Here is a 22,237-nt window from a genome sequence, read left to right on the forward strand (position 1 = left end):
CACATAGTCCACATCAAGCAATATATAAAGAAACCCATGTGACGAAGGAAAGGGACCCATAAAATCAATACCCCAAACATCAAAGATTTCAACACTAAAAATGGGGGTTTGCAGCATTTGTTGTTTAGGACCAATATTGCCCGTTCTTTGGCATCTATCACAAGACATGCAAAATGTTCTAGCATCCCTAAAGATGGTAGGCCAATAGAAACCACATTCTAACACCTTAAGTGCTGTTCTTTGAGTGCCAAAGTGTCCCCCACAAGCATAAGTGTGACAAAAGGTTAGAATAGCATTAAACTCAGAATCGTGCACACACCTACGTATAACTTGGTCAGGGCAATATTTCCATAAATACGGGTCATCCCACACATAAAACCGTGCCTCTTTCTTCAATTTATCACCTTGGTGTTTAAGTAATTCACTAGGAACATGTTTAGACACCAAATAATTCACCAAATCAGCATACAACGGTTCACTTACCTTGACGGACATCAGTTGCTCATCGGGGAATGTCTCTATGATAGGCACGGCATCCTCCTCATGCACCATACGGCTCAAGTGGTCAGCCACCACGTTTTCACTTCCCTTCTTGTCCCGGATTTCGATATCGAACTCTTGAAGAAGAAGCATCCAACGAATGAGTCGTGGTTTGGCCTCCTTCTTGGTGAACAAATACTTCAATGCTGCATGGTCCGTATAAATAATAACTTTAGTACCAAGCAAATAAGAACGGAATTTATCTAAAGCAAATACAATAGCAAGAAGTTCTTTTTCCGTGGTAGAATAATTCAATTGTGCATCATTTAAAGTCCGAGAGGCATAATAGATAACATGCGGCCTCTTGTCCTTCCTTTGCCCCAAAACAGCTCCTAATGCATAATCGGAAGCATCGCACATAAGCTCAAAAGGAAGGCTCCAATCCGGTGGAACTATGATAGGGGCCGAAGTTAGCATGTCCTTGAGGTGATTGAACGCCTTCTCACACTCCTCGTTGAAGTCAAATGCCACATCTTTCTGGAGGAGACGGCAAAGAGGGTTTGAGATCTTGGAGAAGTCCTTGATAAATCGCCTATAAAATCCTGCATGACCAAGAAACGAACGAACCTCTCGAACCGAAGTAGGAGAGGGTAAGTAGCGTACAAGATCTATTTTTGATTTATCCACTTCAATTCCTCTTTCTGAAACAATATGCCCTAGAACTATGCCTTGTCTAACCATAAAGTGACATTTTTCCCAATTAAGCACAAGGTTAGTTTCTACACATCGTTTCAAAATTATTGTGAGATTTTCCAAACATCCATCAAATGAATCACCAAACACACTGAAATCATCCATAAATACCTCAATAATCTTTTCCACAAAATCTGAAAAGATACTTACCATACACCTTTGAAATGTGGCCGGAGCATTGCATAACCCAAAAGGCATGCGAAAGTTGTCTTTTCTTGGTCATCCGGCGCTATGACAATCTGATTATATCCAGAATAACCATCAAGGAAACAATAAAAAGAATGACCGGCTAACCTTTCAAGCTTTTGATCAATGAACGGCAAAGGGAAGTGGTCCTTCCTTGTGGTGGCGTTGAGCTTCCTATAATCAATGCACACTCGCCAACTTGTTTGGATGCGGGTTGGCACAAGCTCATTCTCGGCATTCTTCACCACTGTCACTCCGGACATCCAACGACTATCAGAGATCGGATAAATCACTCCACAATCAAGAAGTTTGATAATCTCCTTTTTCACAACTTCCATCATTGGAGGGTTGAGACGGCGCTGAGCCTCTCGAGTTGGTTTAGCCCCCTCCTTGTCCCAAAACAACGACAAAGAGAAGGACCGGGAGAAGGACAGGGATGATATGAGATACTCTTGCTTTCAACCTTCATGATATGAAATACTTTTGCTTTGGATGAGTTGTTTGCAGAGGTACCCCAAGGAATAAGGACCACTGAGTGAATTGAGAGGGTTTGTTGGAAAGGCATTCTCGGAGAAGAAGGAAGGCTATGTATGTCTGCCTTGCAATGGAGGGTGAAGGGTGACATTTATAGGAATTAATAACCGGTACTATTCTTTCACTCTTGTCAGCAACCGTTGGATGATTTAATAGTAAACTTCACGTGCTTTCTACTTCACAAAAGATCTTTGACAGATTGCTCGTAATTTCTGCAAGCCTGAGTGTGCATGTGGTTGGCGGCGTGGCGCTGACACGTCTGGAAAAGCGATTGCCTCTTCGATATCTGGAATCGGCGCTTCGACAAACTGCCCGTGATTTCCGTAAAGCTGACTCTGCATGTGATAGATGTTGACACGTCTTGAAAAGTAGATGGTTGGAATCGGCGCTTCGACAAACTGCCTGTGATTTTCGCAAAGCTTACTCTGAATGTGATAGATGCTGACACGTTTGGAAAAGCAGATGCCTCTCCTATCTAGAATTGCCTCTTCGATCTCTAAAATCCCGTCGAGTGCAGAGGTTGCATGTGACAAGTGCGAACAAATCTAGAAAAGAAGATTGGCCGTGGTTTCTAAGCAAGCCCAGCTTTTGAGAAAGCTAGTGCCTCTTTGATTTTTGAGTTGGCCTCTTCGATTTCTGAGCTTACCTCTTCGATCTCTGAAATCCCATCGAGTGCTGATTTTTATAGAGGTACGCAGGACGTTCAAAGCACACTTGAATTTCTACTTGTAGAAACTCCCTTTTTGCACTTCTACGATCTTGACTTGTCCGACCTCTTCTTTCTTTAACATCTCTGAAAATGTCTGGCCCCTCCGACCGTCATTTTGACTTGAACCTTGGTGAAGAGGCAGTCCCGCCTTCTCCAGACAACATATGACGCCCATCCTTCATATCCCCTACTGGTCCTCTTACCGTTGGGGATTCGGTGATGAAGAATGACATGACCGCTGCGGTGGTGGCCCGGAACCTTGTCACTCCTAAAGATACAGACTGCTTTCCAGACGGTCTGATGAGTTGGCTGTTAAGGAGTCTCTGGCTCTTAGTGTGCAGTGTGCGGGTTATGTGTCCAACATGGCCCAACGCCTATTTGCTCGAACCCGTCAAGTTGAATCGTTGGCGGCTGAAGTGATGAGTCTCAAACAGGAGATTAAAGGGCTCAAGTATGAGAATAAATAGTTGCACAAGCTCGCACACAACTATGCCAAAAACATGAAGAGGAAAATTGACCAGATGCAGGAATCTGATGGTCAGATTTTACTTGATCATCGGAGGTTTGTGGGTTTGTTCCAACAGCATTTGCCTTCGTCTTCTGGGGCTGTACCGCGTAGTGAAGCTCCAAATGATCAACCTCCGATACCTCCTCCTTCTGTGGCCCCGCCGACTACTAAGACTTCTCCCAAACAGCCTTTGTGAAGGCTTCCTCTTGTATTTTTCTGCTTAATGTTCCTTTTTTTTTTATGAATGTAAAAATACCTTGCATATTTGTCAATGTTTCAAAAAAAAAAAAGAAATCAAAACCCAAAAATAATTAAACAAGCAACAACCAAATAAATTAAAAAAAAAATTGACAATCAGGCAAAATGAAAATGCAGAAAAGGGAAGGTTTTTAGAAACGCAAAACTGCTTGTGAAGCAATGATGTGAAAATTAACTTGACACACAAATTAAACCCTATTTGTGACAATTGTAGTAATGATGTAAGTAGGGATTGTTCTAACCGGGGATTAACTAGGGGTGCTAATCTAATACAAATCGACTTAGAAACACAAAAACTAAACTTAAAGACTCTAATTAGACTACTAAGAATCAAAACAGATTTGAAACACTCAAATCTGCCCAAAACTGACTAAAACAAGTTAATTGACTCAAACAGCAACTAAGACAAGATTTGGACGAATTTAACAAAACTTATGACTCAAAATACTTAAAAACACCAAAGAGGACAGATTATGAAGACTCAAACTTAACAAAATATGGGGAATTGTGTTTGGACGAATTTGAACTAAATGCACAGATTGTAAATTAAAACAGATTGTAAACTAAATGTGATGAATCAATGGGTGATGGAATGGCTAAGGGGTTCTTCTCCACACATGAAATTTATGCAACGTAATCGATTTCCAGTTATCAATTCAATAAGTTATGAACCTCGACACTCCAAGTTAATTAGGTCCGCTTAAATTAACTTTCAGATTTCCCTAGAATCATTGAATTGGATGAATATGCATCGCAAACAAATTATTCCTAACAAGTTCTCTATATGAACAGCATGATAAAGATACAAGTTAGAATCATTAAGTTCTTTGGAAATCATAAGCATCGACAAGGCAATTGTAACTATGAAAAGCATGATACTCCTGCCATGAATCTACTTAACACGATCGTGACTAGCGATCTTCACTACTTGCGAATATAAATTCATAACGATTAGGTGTAACAAACTTATATTCTAGCACCAAATTCCAGCATGCAAATCAAGCGTGCACTCTCAATCAACATACAAGAATAAGTTTTGAATTAAACGGTTAAGCAAATTGTATTCACGACTTATGCAACGATAACTGGAAGTAATCAACTTATTTCACATAAATAAACATGGTTTCGAATACACCCTTAGCCAAAACGAATTTAGCCAATCATACTCAATGAAAAACAAAGATTACAAGAAGTAGACATTGAAATAAAAGATAGAATACACCTAAAATTGTTCAACAACTCAGATTGAAGAGCCAAACAATTTTCATGAACTGTCTCCTTCTCTTCTCCTTGCGGCAGATTGGGGGAGGATGATTTCTGGGGGGTTTGTGTGATGTAGAATGGATTATGGATGGTGTAGGGGCACGGTAAGGCTTGGGGGTAGTGTATGGGTGTTGTGTGGAAGATGTGGAGATGAAGAATGGTGGTGGAAATCGGCAGAGATGGAGGAGGAATGGTTTCTGAGGTTGTGGATGGGTTTTGACGAATTTTGGGAGAGTGTGTGGCTGAATGGAGATGTTTGTGGCTGCCCAAACCTGTTTATTTAAAGGGATTAGGAAATTAAAAACCCTAGGCTAATTAGGTAATCAGGAATTAAGTTTAAAGCTTCTAGAATTAAGGAAACAAATCAGAAAATTAAAAGGAAAGGTCAAGGAAATTCGGCCAGGGTTTAAAGCATAAAAAGGAAGGTGTTTTAATGCTCCAAAACAGGAAAGAGCCCTCTCCCTTGCACGGCAAGGAAGAGGAAAGGGCAAGGGAGTGTGGCAAGGGGTCCATAAGGGTTCTAGGCTTTTGTTTTGTGTCCTAGAATGCTTAGAAAATCTTCATAATTGCTGGAACTTTTAGGGACAATTAGGAAAAATCAAACCAAAGTAGGAAACCTTGGCTTAACTTTCCTACTTCAAGTAGGAATCCTTGTTGGAGTAGGAATCCTTGTTCTTCTAGGAATCCTCATGTGATTAGGAATCCATCTTCAATTAGGAATCCTTCGTCGATTAGGAATCCCTCGTCGATAAGGAATCCTCCTTCATGTAAGCACTTTCCTACTTCAACTAGGAAACCTTGTTCAAGTAGGAATCATCATCTTCAAGTCTTCAAATTCGTCCAAACCTTGGCTCCAAATATGTGACATGCATTCCAAGCTCCAAATTGCTCCAAAATGCTCCAAAATGCATCTTCTTGCACACTTTGACCTTAGAACCTGAAAACACACAAAAGTGACTTTAAACACTAAAATAGCTAAGTAAACACAACCTAAATGCACGAGAACAAGCCAATTAAGTAGCATAATATGCTCCTATCAAGCAATTAAAAAAATCTTCCTCATTTGAATACATGGTTTGCCTCCCAAGAAGCGCTTACTTTAACGTCTTCCAGCCGGACGATACCTCCATTTAAGCTTGAACAGGGCCCATGGCAGGGAGGGGTACATTCTCCACGACTTGCTCCTCAAAGGCCTCATAATAGGGCTTCAAACGATACCCATTTACCTTGAATTCTTGTTGCGTCTTCAAACTTTGTATTTGGACTGCACCATGAGAAAAAAACATTAGTAACCACAAAAGGACCAATTGGTGTGAAAATTATGTTGACACTCAAATTAACCCTCTTTTTATCAATTGTAGCAAAGTATGTAAGTAGGGATCGTTCTAAACCGGGGATTAGGAGGGATTGCAAAATCACTTGAAAACTGACTCAAATATGTAAAAACAAGTTTAAAACACTAAACTAGACTCAAAGAATGCAAAACTAAACTTTAAAACACCAAAACACTCAAAACTGCCTTAAAAACACAATCTGGGCAGTTTTGGACACTAAGCACCAAATTGGACGAATTTGGGTTTTAACTTGAATCAAAACACTTAAAAACACAAAGTAAAACACTTACTAACTAATTTGACACTTTAAAACAAAGGGGGATTGGTTTTGGACGAATTTAAAAACAAAACAAAGTTTGTAAATTAGAACAGATTGTAAAAACGAATTTGATTGAAATGGGTGAATGGAAGGCTAGCTAAGGGGTTCATCTCCACACATGTTATACTTGCATACAAAACGATTTCCAATTGCTTTTCAATAAACCATGAATTCTCAATGCCCCAAGTTAATTAGGTCCGCTTAAATTAACCCTCAGATTTTCCTAACGTTATTGAATTGGATGATTGCATACGACAACCCAAACATTCCCCACAAGTCCCCTACATGATTGCATAATAGAGATACAAGCAAGAATCATTAAGTTCTATGAAAACCATAAGCATTGACGAAGCACTTGTTACTATGATTGCCTGAAACTTATGCCAAGAATTTACTTAACGCGATTGAGATCATCAACCTTTACTACTTGTGAATATAATTCCATAACGATTAGGTGAAATTTCCTTATATCCTAGCATTCAATTCATGCATGATAATTAACTGTGCACTCTCAACCAACACACACAAATCAATGTAATTCACATAGATAAGTAAATTGAATTCACAACTTATGAAACGCAATTAGAAGTAATCAAATCATAAAGCAAGCATAAACATGTATTTCGAATCCCCCCCTAGCCAAGGGGAGGTTTAGTTCCTCATACGCACAAAACAAAGAGAATTGAATTTAAACATTGAAATCAAAGGAAAAGAAACACCTAGAAATTCCAGCGACGCGAACTTGAATTGCATGAACTTCCGAGCTTCCTTCTCCTCCTCCTTGGTGCGGCAAGGGTCTAGGGAAATGTTTAGGACCTTAGGTGTATGGATGCATGGTTATGGAGGGATGTAGTAGTGTTTAGGGGAAGGGAATTGTGCGGCAAAGATGTGGAGAGAGTTTGGACGAATTTCTGGAGTGAATTGTGAATTGTGGTGAGTGGTGATCTGATTTAGGGGTTAATAGGAGTATATATAGGCACTTAAAACCCTAGGGTAATCAGATATGGACTTGGATAACCCAAATCCACAAGGAAATAGGTCTAAACAATCAGATTTTGCAAGGAAAAAGGCTCCTAGGTGCGGCTGGATAGGGATAAGGTGGATAAGGCTTCTAGAAAGCCTTGCAAGGCAAGGAAATCAGATTTCTAGAAGCTAGGGTGCGGCACCAATGTAGGGATTAGGGATAGGGCTTCTAGAAAGCCCCAAAACTGATAGGAAATGTAGGAAACTCACGGCAAGGAGAGGAACACTCTAGAAACTTCTCATTTGTGTTCTACAACACTTAGGAGTCCTTCTAGCATTAGGAAAACATGTGAAAATCCTCCCTTGACTTGGAATTCTTCTCCTTCTTCATCTTGGATTCCTTTTCCTTCTTGGACTTGGAAAACTTCTTCGTTGCTGAAACTTGATGCCATTTGGATTTAACTTTCCTACTTCAAGTAGGAAACCTTGTTTGAGTAGGAATCTTCATCTTCAAGGAATCCTAATTTCACTAGGAAACCTATTTCAACTAGGAATCCTAATTCAACTAGGATTCCATCTTCACTTAGGCGCTTTCCTACTTCAACTAGGAAACCTTCTTCAAGTAGGAAACATCATCTTCAAATCTTCAATTTCGTCCATCCTCTTGGCTCCAAGCATATGATGTCCATTCCAAGCTCAACTTTGCTCCAAAAGGCTCCAAAATGCATCCTTTTGCATACTTTGCCCTTAGAACCTGAAAACACATAAAACTAGCTTAAAAGACTACTTTACTAAGGAAAAACACTATAAATGCACAAGAACAAGCTAAACTAAGGCGCATAAATATGCTCCTATCAGTTAGAAGGCTTACCATGGTGTTGAGGTAGTGACTCAAGGGCAGCCACTATCTCGGCCTCCTCCTCACTTCTAGGCACGGCAAAACCAGATGTTTGCCCAATTCCTTGTGCAATTGTCGTTTCAAGTGTATCCCTCTCCAAACAATCGAGAAAATCCTGCGCCAAATCATCAATTATATCAATAGAACAGCAAGAATGATCGTCCTTAGGAAATTTAATACTTTCAGAAAGATTAAAATCAATGACTTCCCCATCAAATTCCATTGTTAAAGTTCCTTTAAACACATCTATCTTGGTGCGGGCTGTTTTCATGAAGGGCCTCCCTAATAGAATCGGCAATGGGGTGGAATAGGGTGAATCCTCCATGTCAAGCACGTAGAAATCCGCTGGAAAAATCAAGTTACCAACCTGCACCAAAACATCTTCCAAAACACCCTTTGGATATGCATTAGAACGATCGGCTAATTGAATTATCACACCATCATTTTGAAGCTCACCTAAGTTCATAGATACATAAATAGAGTATGGCATAATGATGCGAAATATATTAAGCACACAAATTAAACCCTCTTTTGACAAATGTAGTAAAGTATGTAAGTAGGGATCGTTCTAGACCGGGGATTAGGAGGGATTGCTAAACACTTGGAAACTGACTTAAAAACTCAAAAACAAAGTTTAAAACACTAAACTAGACTCAAAGAATGCAAAAGTAAAGGTTAAAACACTTAAACAAACGTAAAACTCAAAACAGCAACTAGAAGGCTCAAAACTGCCTAAAAACCACTTTCTGGGCAGTTTTGAGCACCTACACTAATTTGGACGAAATTTGATGAAAACTTGAATCAAAATACTTAGAAACACAAATCAAAACACTTTCTAACTAATCTAAGACTTCAAATTAAAGGGAGATTTGTTTTGGACGAAAATTTAACACAAAACAGAAACTTGAAACTAAACAGATTGTAAAAACGATTTTGGTGAAATAGATGGATAAAAGGCTAGTTAGGAGGTTCTTCTCCACACATGTCACACTTGCAAACAAACGATTTTCAGTTGTTCTTCCAATAAATTATAAAGACTCAATGCCCCGAATTAACCGTGAATTGCACTAATTAACCCTCAGTTTTTCCAGAATTTATCAAGTTGGATGATTGCATACGACAACCCAAAACATTCCCTACAAGTTCCCTACATGAATTGCATAATAGAGATACAAGCAAGAATCATTACGTTCTATGAAAAACATAAGCATTGACGAAGCATTTGTTACTATGAATTGCATGAAACTTATGCTAAGAATTCATTCAACGCGATCGTTTTCAAGCGATCTTCACTACTTGTGATTATAAGGTTGTAACTATTAGGTGAAACTCCCTCATAATCTAGCATCATATTCATGCATGAAAACTAAGCGTGCACTCTCAATCAACATACATAAATAAGTATCAATCAAATAGATGAACGAATTGAATCCACAACTTATGAAATAACAACTGAATGTAATCGAATCAAATTGCAAGCATGTACATGGTTTCGAATTACCCCCCAACTAAGGGGGTTTAGTTCCTCATACTCACAACACAAAGTTTATTGAATTGAAACATTGAAACATAAGAAAGATCACACCTAAAAATTCCAGCAATCTAAATTGCACAGCAGGAACATCTAAGAACCTTCCTCCTCTTCCTTGGTTGCGGCACAGGGGTTTGTGATGGTTTTTGGGGGTTATGGATGGTGTAGAATGGTGGAAAAGTGTGTAGGATAGGTGTATGGGACGGCTAGGGTGGTTTTGGGTCAGAAAATATGGTGAATGATGAAGGATAGGTGCTGTTGAAGATGGGGAATGGTTTCTGGCGTGAAGGATTAATTTCTGGATTATGGAGAGGGTTGTGATTCGGCCAAGGGAGGTAAAACATATATATATAGGCAGCCAAACCCTAAAGAAATCAGATTAGACAAATGGGCTAGGGTTAGGAAATCCACCAAAAACTAGGGTTTCTACAACATTAGGTGCGGCATGGGCTTAGGGTAAGTAATCAGATTTTTTTCATGTGAACAAGGCCTAGGTGCGGCTGATTAAGTGGGCTAGGGTTAGGGTTAGGTGCGGCATAGGTCCAAGAGGCAAAGATGGGTCATCCAAAAGCCCAAAGCCAAGAATAGAAACTCTCGAAATTGGAAACCTCCAAGAATAGAAACTTCCAACTTTAGAAACTTTGGTTGCCAATTCCGATTTAGGAAAGATCAACCCAAAATGGAAACTTGTAGGCTTAGCTTTCCTACTTCAAGTAGGAAACCTCAAATCTCGAACTCTTCAATTTCAACCCAACCTTGTGTTCCAAGCATGTCCTTTTCATTCCAAGCTCACTTTTTGCTCCAAAAGCTCCAAATTGCATCATTTCATGTAATATGTCCTTTAAACATGAAAGTAGCTTAAAAGACTACTTTAACGAAGAAAACATAACAAAGATGCATAAGAACTAGCTAACTAAGGCGCATAAATATGCTCCTATCACCTTTTGTCATGGATTTGCCTCTCTTTGTTTTGATTTTGTACTTCCTGCGTCAAAGTAGTAAGTAACTTAACAACTTGATCATTATCCAAAGACATACCTGAGTTTGTTGGGGCAGATTACACTTGGTTTTGATTGGGGATGAATGGCTTTGTATAAAAACCCGGTGGTTGCTGCCTAAATCCTCCTTGTTGTTGGGGTTGTTGAGGATCCCGCCATTTGAAATTTGGATGGTCCCTCCACCCCGGATTGTAGGAATTAGAGTATGGATCGTGGCGTGGTTGATTTTGGTTCCCAAAACCCACGGCATTGGCAGATTCCCAACCCCCATTCTCAATCAACTGAGGGCATTGATCGTTGGCATGTCCTTGCATAGAGCACACGCCACACACACTTGGTCCATGAATCTTCATTCCCTCGGCCAACTGAGAAACAATAGAAGTAAGGTTAGCTAATTGGGATTGAATTTCGGGCATAGAACTTAGCTCATTCACTTGTGGCCGTGGGGGGTCTCTTTGTCCAACACCTTCGTATTGTTGTGCATTATGTGCTTGGTTGGCAATTAGAACTTTTGCAGCCCCCGGAGTTTTATCCACCAACGCACCTCCCGCCGAGGCATCAAGCATTTGGAGTTCCATAGGAAGGAGTCCTTCGTAGAAGTATTGAATGAGCAGCTCCTCCTTCATTTGATGCTGTGGACAAGAAGCAACAAGTGATTTAAAAGGTTCATAATAAGAAGGAAACGATTCACCTTGATTTTGTTGGATGCCACTAATCCGTTTCCTCAAGAGATGCTTGTTGGGATCCTTCCATGGAAAGCCCATGGTATTTCGGAATGTGGTGCAACAAGCTTGACTTCAGCTCGAATTCATCGGTCTTGCCTTGGGCAGTTGCGGGGTATTGAATGCATAATGGTGCGGCATTGGTCAACCCCGAGGCCGAAAGCTCTTTAATGGTCCGATTGTCCGCTGCCATAACTTCTTCTTCCACTTCTTCAAACTCAGATTCGGCCTCTGAACTTGAACTAGGTTCACTAGGTTCGGGATGCCTCCTCTTTCTTCTCAAATCACGTTCAAAATCGTCGTTGAAATCCAAGATGTATGCATGCACAGTTTGAGAACTCCGCGTCATGCACTAGTACCTAAACCAAGAAAACAAAACAAAATCAGAAAACTAAGTAAATTATACTAAAACACACGGCAAAAACACAAGGGATTAGCAATTTTGCTAATCCCCGGCAACGGCGCCAAAATTTGATGTGAAAATTAACTTGACACACAAATTAAACCCTATGGATGACAATTGTAGTATATGAGCAAATAGGGATCGTTCTAAACCGGGGATTAACTAGGGATGCTAATCAATGTGAAACTGACTCAAGAACATAAAAACATAATGTAGAACACTAAACTAGACTCAATTAATGCAAAACTAGAGTTTAAAACACTTAAATCAACCAAAAACTCAAAACAGCAACTAAAAGACTCAAAACTGCCTTAAAACCACTTTCTGGGCAGTTTTGAGTACCTAACACTAATTTGGACGGAATTGGACTAAAACTTGACTCAAGACACTTAAAAACACAAACTAAATTGATTTCTAACTAATCTAATGATGTATACATTTTGTGTACATTTATATCATCCTTATTTGGTAGTTTTGCGATGTTTTTGGATCAAGCTAGTTGTGTTTTTACATTATTTGGTGCTAGTGTGCAGTCAAGTGTGTATTTGGATCAATGGGAAGACAAATGAAGTAAAAACAACCCTTTGGTAGCTGATCATCATCCCTAGCGTGAAGAAGGTTTTTGAGGAGTAATTTGAAGTCCCAAATGAGGAATATAGAACTACTTTGGCTGCTGGAATTTCAGGAACACATGTGGAAGTGGAAAGTGGTGCATTCGGTTTCAAACAAAGCAAGAGCATTGGAATTAAATTAGGGGTTGCATGCACCTTGTGCCGTGCATTCCCTTGCAATTCCAGCTCCTTTTGGCAGCAAGAACATGCACTTCCATTACTTAATTCACATTATGCCACATCCACACCTCCAAAAGAATGCAATAACATGCATGTTCACAACCTGGCCGTGGCTTCCATTCCCTTTAAACACCAAAACATGCAATCACATGCATGTTTGCAATCTTGCCGTGCATTGTTTTACCAAGTCCAGCTCCCTTGTGCAGCAACAACATGCAATCCCATTAAACTAAGTCATTCAGCCACATGTTCACCTCAAAACCAAGCCATGCCGTGCCTTTCTTTCCCTTTCCAGCATGTGGGAACAATTCCAGCTTGTCCACTGCAACTTTGCAGCCATTGCACATGCTTCTTCAATTAAATAAGCCCAAGCATGCTTGTGTCCCCTGGTGCCGTGCCTTGCCATTCCAAAAATCACCTCATTCCATCATCATTTCAGATTTGGCAGCTCCATTATTCTACTATCATCCGCATGTTCTCCCAAGGGACTTCATTTTAAAAAGTCCATGCAATCTCACTTCTTGGGCTCTCTCGACCATACCACCATTCACACACCTAGCAACTCCATTTTTCTGTCCATTCTCTCTCCCATCCGCAACAACCATTCATCCACAGCAACTCATCCTTCATGTTACAACACATCTGGAGAACCAAGACCGAAGGCCATTCTTGAAGGATTTCAACATCAGTTTTGCTTCAAGGGTTTCTTCTTCTCAATTCTATGTTCATTCATGTTATGTATTTCTATATTAAAACGTTTGTAAACATGAAATGTAACTAATCTCTTCTTAGGGATTCGATGTAGCCTAGCAAGATTGCCATGTAGTTAATTCGGAATGCTCAGTTTATCCTTCTATTTCTTGTTTCATTCTCTGATTTCATTGTGACTTTGTGTGTTAATTCTAATGCTTGATCACCACTTGAATTAATCACAGGTTGTATAGCCAAAATTAGAAGCACACATCATGCATAATTTTGGTAGATATGGGAATGATTGAGGGAGATGTTTGGCAAACATCATGCCGTGTGTCTCCTTTGGTTTTATGAAAGTTTCTTATGCATAAAACATCCTTGGTTGAGAACCAAAGTTGCACATCACAATTTGGTTCTTGACTAGGATGATTTGATCAAATCCACACATCATATGGTTGATCCTATCTAAGTGAAACAAACTCAAGAAATAGGTAAATGAATGAGCATAAACTGATTTAACAAACATGGAATCAATTTAGCAATGGTGAAACCGAATCCCTAGCCTCATCTCCATTGATACTATCTCATTTCATTATTTGTAGATTCATTTACTTGTGTTCATTTCATTTCCGTGTGTTTCAAGTTACAACATCAAATCTGTCTAAAGTGATTAGTTTTATTTTCTAATAGGGTTCTTGCAAAACAAGTGGTTATATAGGTCCAATTAGTCCCTGTGGATTCGACACCCTTACTTGTGCTATTATACTCAATATGTTTTAGCATTAGGAAGGAGTAAAACATATCAACAACATCTAACACTTTAAAATAAATGGGGGATTGATTTTGACGAACTTAAAACTTTAAAACTTAAACTTTGAAAACAAACTTAAAGCAAAACAGATTGTGATGAAATAGAATGATGAGAAACTAGTTAGAGGGTTCCTTATCCACACATGAACATATGCATACAACTCGATTTCCAATTACTCTTTCAACAAACCATGAATGACAATGCCCCAAATTAACTAGATTGCACCAATTAATTCTCAGATTTCCCTAGATTCATTGAATTGAATGGAATACGCATTACAACCAAATTATTCTTATCAAGGACCCTAACTATGGAATACGCATGATAGAGACACATATCAAAGATCATTAAGTTCAATGGAAATCATAAGCATTGACGAGGCATTCATAACTATGGGATACGCATGTTACTCTTGCCTAGGATTTACTTAACGCAATCGTGACTAGCGATTTTTACTACTTATGAATATAAGTTAATAACGATTAGGTGAAATTCCCTTATATCCTAGCATCAAGTTTAGGCATGCAAATTAAGTGTCGACCCTCAACCCACATACATAAACAAGTTATCAATCAAATAGATAAGTAAACCACATTCACGATTTATGAAATCATAATTGGAAGAAATCAAGTCATATAAAACATATGATCATGGCTTCAAATTCGCCTCTAACTAAAAAGAAATTAGTTCCACATGTCTAACATAATTGAAAAGCAATTTAAATTAAACATGAAAACAGAAACAAGAGAAGAAAAAACTCTTAAAACTCCCAAAGATGCAGATGGCTTGCGCACAAGGCCCTCATTCATCAATGGAATGCACGACAAGGCTCTCCTTCTTCTCCAAAAGGTGCGGCAGAGATGTGTATGGATGTAGGATGGGGTTTTGTGATGTAGAATGGTGTTTAGGGTTGCGGCAAGGTGTGTTTGAATGGTGTGAAGGGGTGGTGACGAATTTAGGCTTAAAACACATATATATAGGCACCACAAACCCTAAAGAAATCAGGTTAGACAATGGGCTAGGGTTTAGGTGCGGCTAGGGTTAGAGATGGGCCTTCTAGAATGCCTTGCAAGGCAAGGAAATAGGTGTTCTAGAAGGCTAGGTGCGGCTGATTAGTGGGCTAGGGTTAGGGTTTGTAGATAGGGCTTCTAGAAAGCCCAAAACCAAGAATAGAAACTCTCGAAAATGAAAACCTCTAAGAATAGAAACTTCCAACTTTAGAAACTTTGGTTGCCAATTCCGACTTCTTTGTTCTTCACTTTCATTTCTTCATTTCTTAAGCTCCTTTGACCTTCAAACTCGTCCATTCCTTGTGCTCCATAAGCATACACTCCATTCCAGCTCAATTTTGCTCTCAAATGCTCCAAATTGCATCATTTTATGTAATATGCTCTTAAAACCTGAAAACACATGAAACTAACTTAAAAGACTACTTTAAACTAAGAAAACATAACTAAAATGCATAAGAACTAGCTAACTAAGGCGTATAAATATGCTCCTATCAGTATTTGTATGGAGGAATGGATGGGAGATGGTATGGTGGTGTTTAGGATGGATGGGGGGTGTGGCAAAAGAGAGAAAGATGGCTGAAAATGTGTTTGCGACGTAGTGTATGAATGTGTAGATGGGTTTGGCTAAAAGAATGGATGGAGAATGGGTGGTGTGGCTGATTGTGTTTTTGATGTAGTGTAATGTGTAGTGTTCTTCCCTTCACACCCTATTTATAGAAGCTCCAAAGCAAAGAATCACTCAAGTGGCTTCAATAACCAATACAAACATAGACCAAAATGATGCAAAAACAGCTAGTTTACATGTTCTTTTATCATTGTGTCTTGCCTTTAACAAAAGGCAATCATTCCTCTTTTGCTAATTCAACTCCTCTGTAGCTGTCCATGTGCCTTCATTCTTCAATTTCTGATCCATTTGCCTTGTATTCCATCCCTTTTCCACATGTACTAGCTGTTAGACAACTTTCACACACATGTTTTGCATCATTTCATCTTGCAAACATCAATTTTCGGCCACTTTACACCTCTACACACATGCTATGCATCATTTCAGCTTGCAATTATGTTTGTAGTTGCTGAAAATGTGAATACATCTTGTAAACCAATCCAACAAATGGCATCTTTCACTTTTTTTCCTTTCAAATTGTTCCTTAAGTGTATGTATCTGCACACTTCCACACTTCAACTTCATTATTCAGATTTTTGCATGTGTTGAAACCCTTTTTAAAACCCCAAAAACGTCCATCCCACTTGCTCCATATTTGATAGGAGCATATTGATAGGAGCATATTTATGCGCCTTAGTTAGCTAGTTCTTATGCATTTTCGTTATGTTTTCTTAGTTAAAGTAGTCTTTTGAGCTACTTTCATGTGTTTTCAGGTTCAAAGGGCATATGACATAAAAGATGGCAAAATGGAGCATTTTAGAGCAAAAGTGAGCTTGGATTGAAAAGTACATGCTTGGAACAAGGAATGGACGAGTTTGAAGGTCGAGGGAGCTTAAGAAATGAAGAAATGAAAGTAAAGAACAAAGAAGTCGGAATTGGCAACTAAAGTTTCTAAAGTTGGAAGTTTCTATTCTTGGAGGTTTCCATTTTCGAGAGTTTCTATTCTTGGCTTTGGGCTTTTGGATGACCCATCTTTGCCTCTTGGACCTATGCCGCACCTAACCCTAACCCTAGCCCACTTAATCAGCCGCACCTAGGCCTTGTTCACATGAAAAAAATCTGATTACTTACCCTAAGCCCATGCCGCACCTAATGTTCTAGAAACCCTAGTTTTTGGTGGATTTCTTAACCCTAGCCGCACCTAAACCCTAGCCCATTTGTCTAACCTGATTTCTTTAGGGTTTGGCTGCCTATATATATGTGTTTTACCTCCCTTGGCCGAAGACCACCCTCTCCATATTCAGAAATTCGTCCAAAACCCTATTTCCCACCTTGCCGCAGCCTTCCATCCCCAAACTCCCAACTTTCTGCCCAAATTCAACCTTGCCGCAGCCTTCCATCCCCAAACTCCCAACTTTCTGCCCAAATTCAACCTTGCCGCACCATCCTCTTCCCCAAACCATTCCTACATCCTTCCATAACCATTCATCCACCTTGTGCAGCCACTAAAGGAGGAGAAAGAAGGAGTGCCGTGCAGTCCAAAGGAAGGAGAAGCCTTGCACATGCAATCTGCCATTAGTGGAGTGTTTGGAGTTCTTTCTTTCTTTGTTTCTGTTTTCATGTTTAATTTAAATTGTTGTTCAATTATGTTAGACATGTGGAACTAATTTCTTTTTAGTTAGAGGTGAATTTGAAGCCATGGACATATGTTTTATATGATTTGATTTCTTCCAATTATGATTTCAGAAATTGTGAATGTGATTTACTTATCTATTTGATTGATAACTTGTTTATGTATGTGGGTTGAGGGTCGACACTTAATTTGCATGCTTAAACTTGATGCTAGGGTATAAGGGAATTTCACCTAATCGTTATTAACTTATATTCATAAGTAGTGAAAGTCGCTAGTCACGATTGTGTTAAGTAAATCCTAGGCAAGAGTAACATGCGTATCCCATAGTTATGAATGCCTCGTCAATGCTTATGATGTCCATTGAACTTAATGATCTTTGATATGTGTCTCTATCATGCGTATTCCATAGTTAGGGTCCTTGATAAGAATAATTTGGTTGTAATGCGTATTCCATTCAATTCAATGAATCTAGGGAAATCTGAGAATTAATTGGTGCAATCTAGTTAATTTGGGGCATTGTCATTCATGATTTGTTGAAAGAGTAATTGGAGATTGAGTTGTATGCATATGCTCATGTGTGGATAAGGAACCCTCTAACTAGCTTCTCACCATTCTATTTAATCACAATCTGTTTTGCTTTACATTTGTTTTTAAAGTTTGAGTTTTAAAGTTTTAATTTCGTCAAAATCATTCCCCCATCTATTTTAAAGTGTTAGATTAGTTAGAAATCCATTTAGTTGTGTTTCTAAGTGTTTTGAGTCAAGTCATAGTCCAAATTCGTCCAAAGTAGTGTAGGTGCTCAAAACTGCCCAGAAAGTGGTTTTTAGGCAGTTTTGAGCCTTCTAGTTGCTGTTTTGAGTTTTTAGTTTGTTTAGGTGTTTTAAACCCTAGTTTTGCATTAATTGAGTCTAGTTTAGTGTTCTACATTATATTTTTATGTTCTTGAGTCAGTTTTACATTGATTAGCATCCCTAGTTAATCCCCGGTTAGAACGATCCCTATTTGCTCATATTCTACAATTGTCATCCATAGGGTTTAATTTGTGTGTCAAGTTAATTTTCACACCAAATTTTGGCGCCGTTGCCGGGGATCCCTTGTGTTTTTGCCGTGTGTCTTGATTTAATTTACCTAGTTTTCTTATTTTGTTTTGTTTTCTTGGTTTAGGTACTAGTGCATGACGCGGAGCTCTCAAACTGTGCATGCACACATATTGGATTTTAACGACGATTTTGAACGTGATTTGAGAAGAAAGAGGAGGCATCCCGAACCTAGTGAACCTAGTTCAAGTTCAGAGGCCGAATCTGAGTTTGAAGAAGAGGAAGAAGAAGTTATGGCCGCGGACAATCGGACCATTAAAGAGCTTTCGGCCTCGGGGTTGACCAATGCCGCACCATTATGCATTCAATACCCCGCGGCTGCCCAAGGCAAGACCGACGAATTTGAGTTGAAGTCAAGCTTGTTGCACCACATTCCGAAATACCATGGGCTTTCCATGGAAGATCCCAACAAGCATCTCAAGGAGTTCGAGGTTGTTTGTTCGAGCATGACACCCATCAATGTTGACGGGAGTATTCTGATGATGAAGGCTTTTCCATTCTCACTTTTGGAAAAGGCGAAAGATTGGCTTTACGAGTTAGCACCCGGAACGGTTACATCTTGGGATAGTATGAAAAGAGCGTTCTTGGAGAAGTTTTTCCCAACTTCAAGAGTCATTCTCTTGAGGAAACGGATTAGTGGCATCCAACAAAACCCAGGTGAATCGTTTCCTTCTTATTATGAACGTTTTAAATCACTTGTTGCTTCTTGTCCACAGCATCAAATGAAGGAGGAGCTACTCATTCAATATTTCTACGAAGGACTCCTTCCCATGGAACGCCAAATGCTTGATGCCTCGGCGGGAGGAGCGTTGGTGGATAAGACTCCGGGGGCTGCAAAAGTTCTAATTGCCAACCGAGCACATAATGCACAACAATACGAAGGTGTTGGACAAAGGGACCCCCCACGGCCACAAGTGAATGAGGTAAGTTCTATGCCCGAGATTCAATCCCAATTAGCTAACCTTACTTCTATTGTTTCTCAGTTGGCCGAGGGAATGAAGATTCATGGACCAAGTGTGTGTGGCGTGTGTTCTATGCAAGGACATGCCAACGATCAATGCCCTCAATTGATTGAGAATGGGGGTTGGGAATCTGCCAATGCCGTGGGTTTTGGGAACCAAAATCAACCACGCCATGATCCATACTCTAATTCCTACAATCCGGGGTGGAGGGACCATCCGAATTTCAAATGGCGGGATCCTCAACAACCCCAACAACAAGGAGGATTTAGGCAGCAACCACCGGGCTTTTATACAAAGCCATTCGTCCCCAATCAAAACCAAGTGCAAACCGCCCCACCTACCTCAGGTACGTCTTTGGATAATGATCAAGTTGTTAAGTTACTTACTACTTTGACGCAGGAAGTACAAACTCAAAATAAGGAGAGACAAATCCAAGACAAACGGGTGGACAACTTGGAGAAGCAAATGGGTCAAATTGCCGAGTTTATGGGGCAAATTAGAGAACAAGGCAGATTGCCTAGTTCAACCGTTGTGAACCCGAAGGGAGGATTTGAAACCGCTAAGGCCATCATGTTGAGAAGTGGTAAACAGGTTGGAGCGGACTCAAATACATCCAAATCAAGTCAAGACGAGGAGGACAAGTTGATGCAAGAGGAGGCACAAAGAGCAAAACCCACGGCCAAGGATGACCAATCTTTGCCGCCACCCTCTAACCCTCCTAAATCGTCCTCAACCACCAAGGTAAGTCCAAATTCGACTTTTTCTAGTTCTATTCCACTGAATGTGCCCTTTCCTGGCAGGTTTAGGCAATCAAAGAAGGAAGAAGCCGAGAAGGACATTCTAGAGACCTTTCGGAAAGTTCAAGTCAATATCCCGCTCCTTGATGCGATTAAGCAAGTCCCGAGGTATGCTAAGTTCTTAAAAGAACTTTGTACAACAAGGAGAAGGATTTCGAACAAAGAGGTGGTCCAGGTAAGTGAAAACGTCTCTGCTGTGTTACAAAGGAAATTACCCCCTAAATGCAAAGATCCGGGTAGTTTTACAATTCCGTGCGTTATTGGTAATACTAAGTTTGAACAATGCATGTTAGACTTAGGGGCTTCGATTAATGTTATGCCATACTCTATTTATGCATCTATGAACTTAGGTGAGCTTAAAAATGATGGTGTGATAATTCAATTAGCCGATCGTTCTAATGCATATCCAAAGGGTGTTTTGGAAGATGTTTTGGTGCAGGTTGGTAACTTGATTTTTCCAGCGGATTTCTACGTGCTTGACATGGAGGATTCATCCCATTCCACCCCATTGCCGATTCTATTAGGGAGGCCCTTCATGAAAACAGCCTGCACCAAGATAGATGTGTTTAAAGGAACTTTAACGATGGAATTTGATGGGGAAGTCATTGATTTTAATCTTTCTGAAAGTATTAAATTTCCTAAGGACGATCATTCTTGCTTTTCTATTGATATAATTGATGATTTGGCGCAGGATTTCCTCGATTGTTTGGAGAGGGATACACTTGAAACGACAATTGCACAAGGAATTGGGCACAAAAATGGTGTTGCCGTGCCTAGAAGTGAGGATGAGGCCGAGATAGTGGCTGCCCTTGAGTCACTCCCTCAACACCATGGTAAGCCTTCTAACCCAATTTCAATTCCAGTTTCCACTAATAAGATGTTACCCTCAGTGATTCAGGCACCCGTACTTGAGCTTAAACCGTTACCCGATCATTTAAAGTACGTTTTTCTGGGAGACAACGAGACATTGCCCGTCATTGTCTCTTCATCACTCACGGCCATAGAGGAGGAGAAGTTGATCCGAGTGTTGAAAGAGCACAAGACGGCCATTGGGTGGACTTTGGCCGATATTAGGGGAATTAGCCCAACTACGTGCATGCATCGCATACTTCTAGAGGAGGGGGCTAAACCAACTCGAGAGGCTCAGCGCCGTCTCAACCCTCCCATGATGGAAGTTGTGAAAAAGGAGATTATCAAACTTCTTGATTGTGGAGTGATTTATCCGATCTCTGATAGTCGTTGGGTGTCACCGGTGCAATGTGTTCCAAAGAAGTCCGGAGTGACCGTGGTGAAGAATGCCGAGAATGAGCTTGTGCCAACCCGTATCCAAACAGGTTGGCGAGTGTGCATTGATTATAGGAAGCTCAACGCCACCACAAGGAAGGACCACTTCCCTTTGCCATTCATTGATCAAATGCTTGAAAGGTTAGCCGGTCATTCTTTTTATTGTTTCCTTGATGGTTATTCTGGATATAATCAGATTGTCATAGCGCCGGATGACCAAGAAAAGACAACTTTCACATGCCCCTTTGGTACTTTTGCTTATCGTCGCATGCCTTTTGGGTTATGCAATGCTCCGGCCACATTTCAAAGGTGTATGGTGAGTATCTTTTCAGATTTTGTGGAAAAGATTATTGAGGTATTTATGGATGATTTCAGTGTGTTTGGTGATTCATTTGATGGATGTTTGGAAAATCTCACACTAATTTTGAAACGATGTGTAGAAACTAACCTAGTGCTTAATTGGGAAAAATGTCACTTTATGGTTAGACAAGGCATAGTTATAGGGCATATTGTTTCAGAAAGAGGAATTGAAGTGGATAAATCGAAAATAGATCTTGTACGCTACTTACCCTCTCCTACTTCGGTTCGAGAGGTTCGTTCGTTTCTTGGTCATGCAGGATTTTATAGGCGATTTATCAAGGACTTCTCCAAGATCTCTAATCCTCTTTGCCGTCTCCTCCAGAAAGATGTGGCGTT

This window comes from Malus sylvestris, chromosome 5 (genome assembly GCF_916048215.2).
Source record: "Malus sylvestris chromosome 5, drMalSylv7.2, whole genome shotgun sequence".
Classification (NCBI taxonomy): Eukaryota; Viridiplantae; Streptophyta; class Magnoliopsida; order Rosales; family Rosaceae; genus Malus; species Malus sylvestris.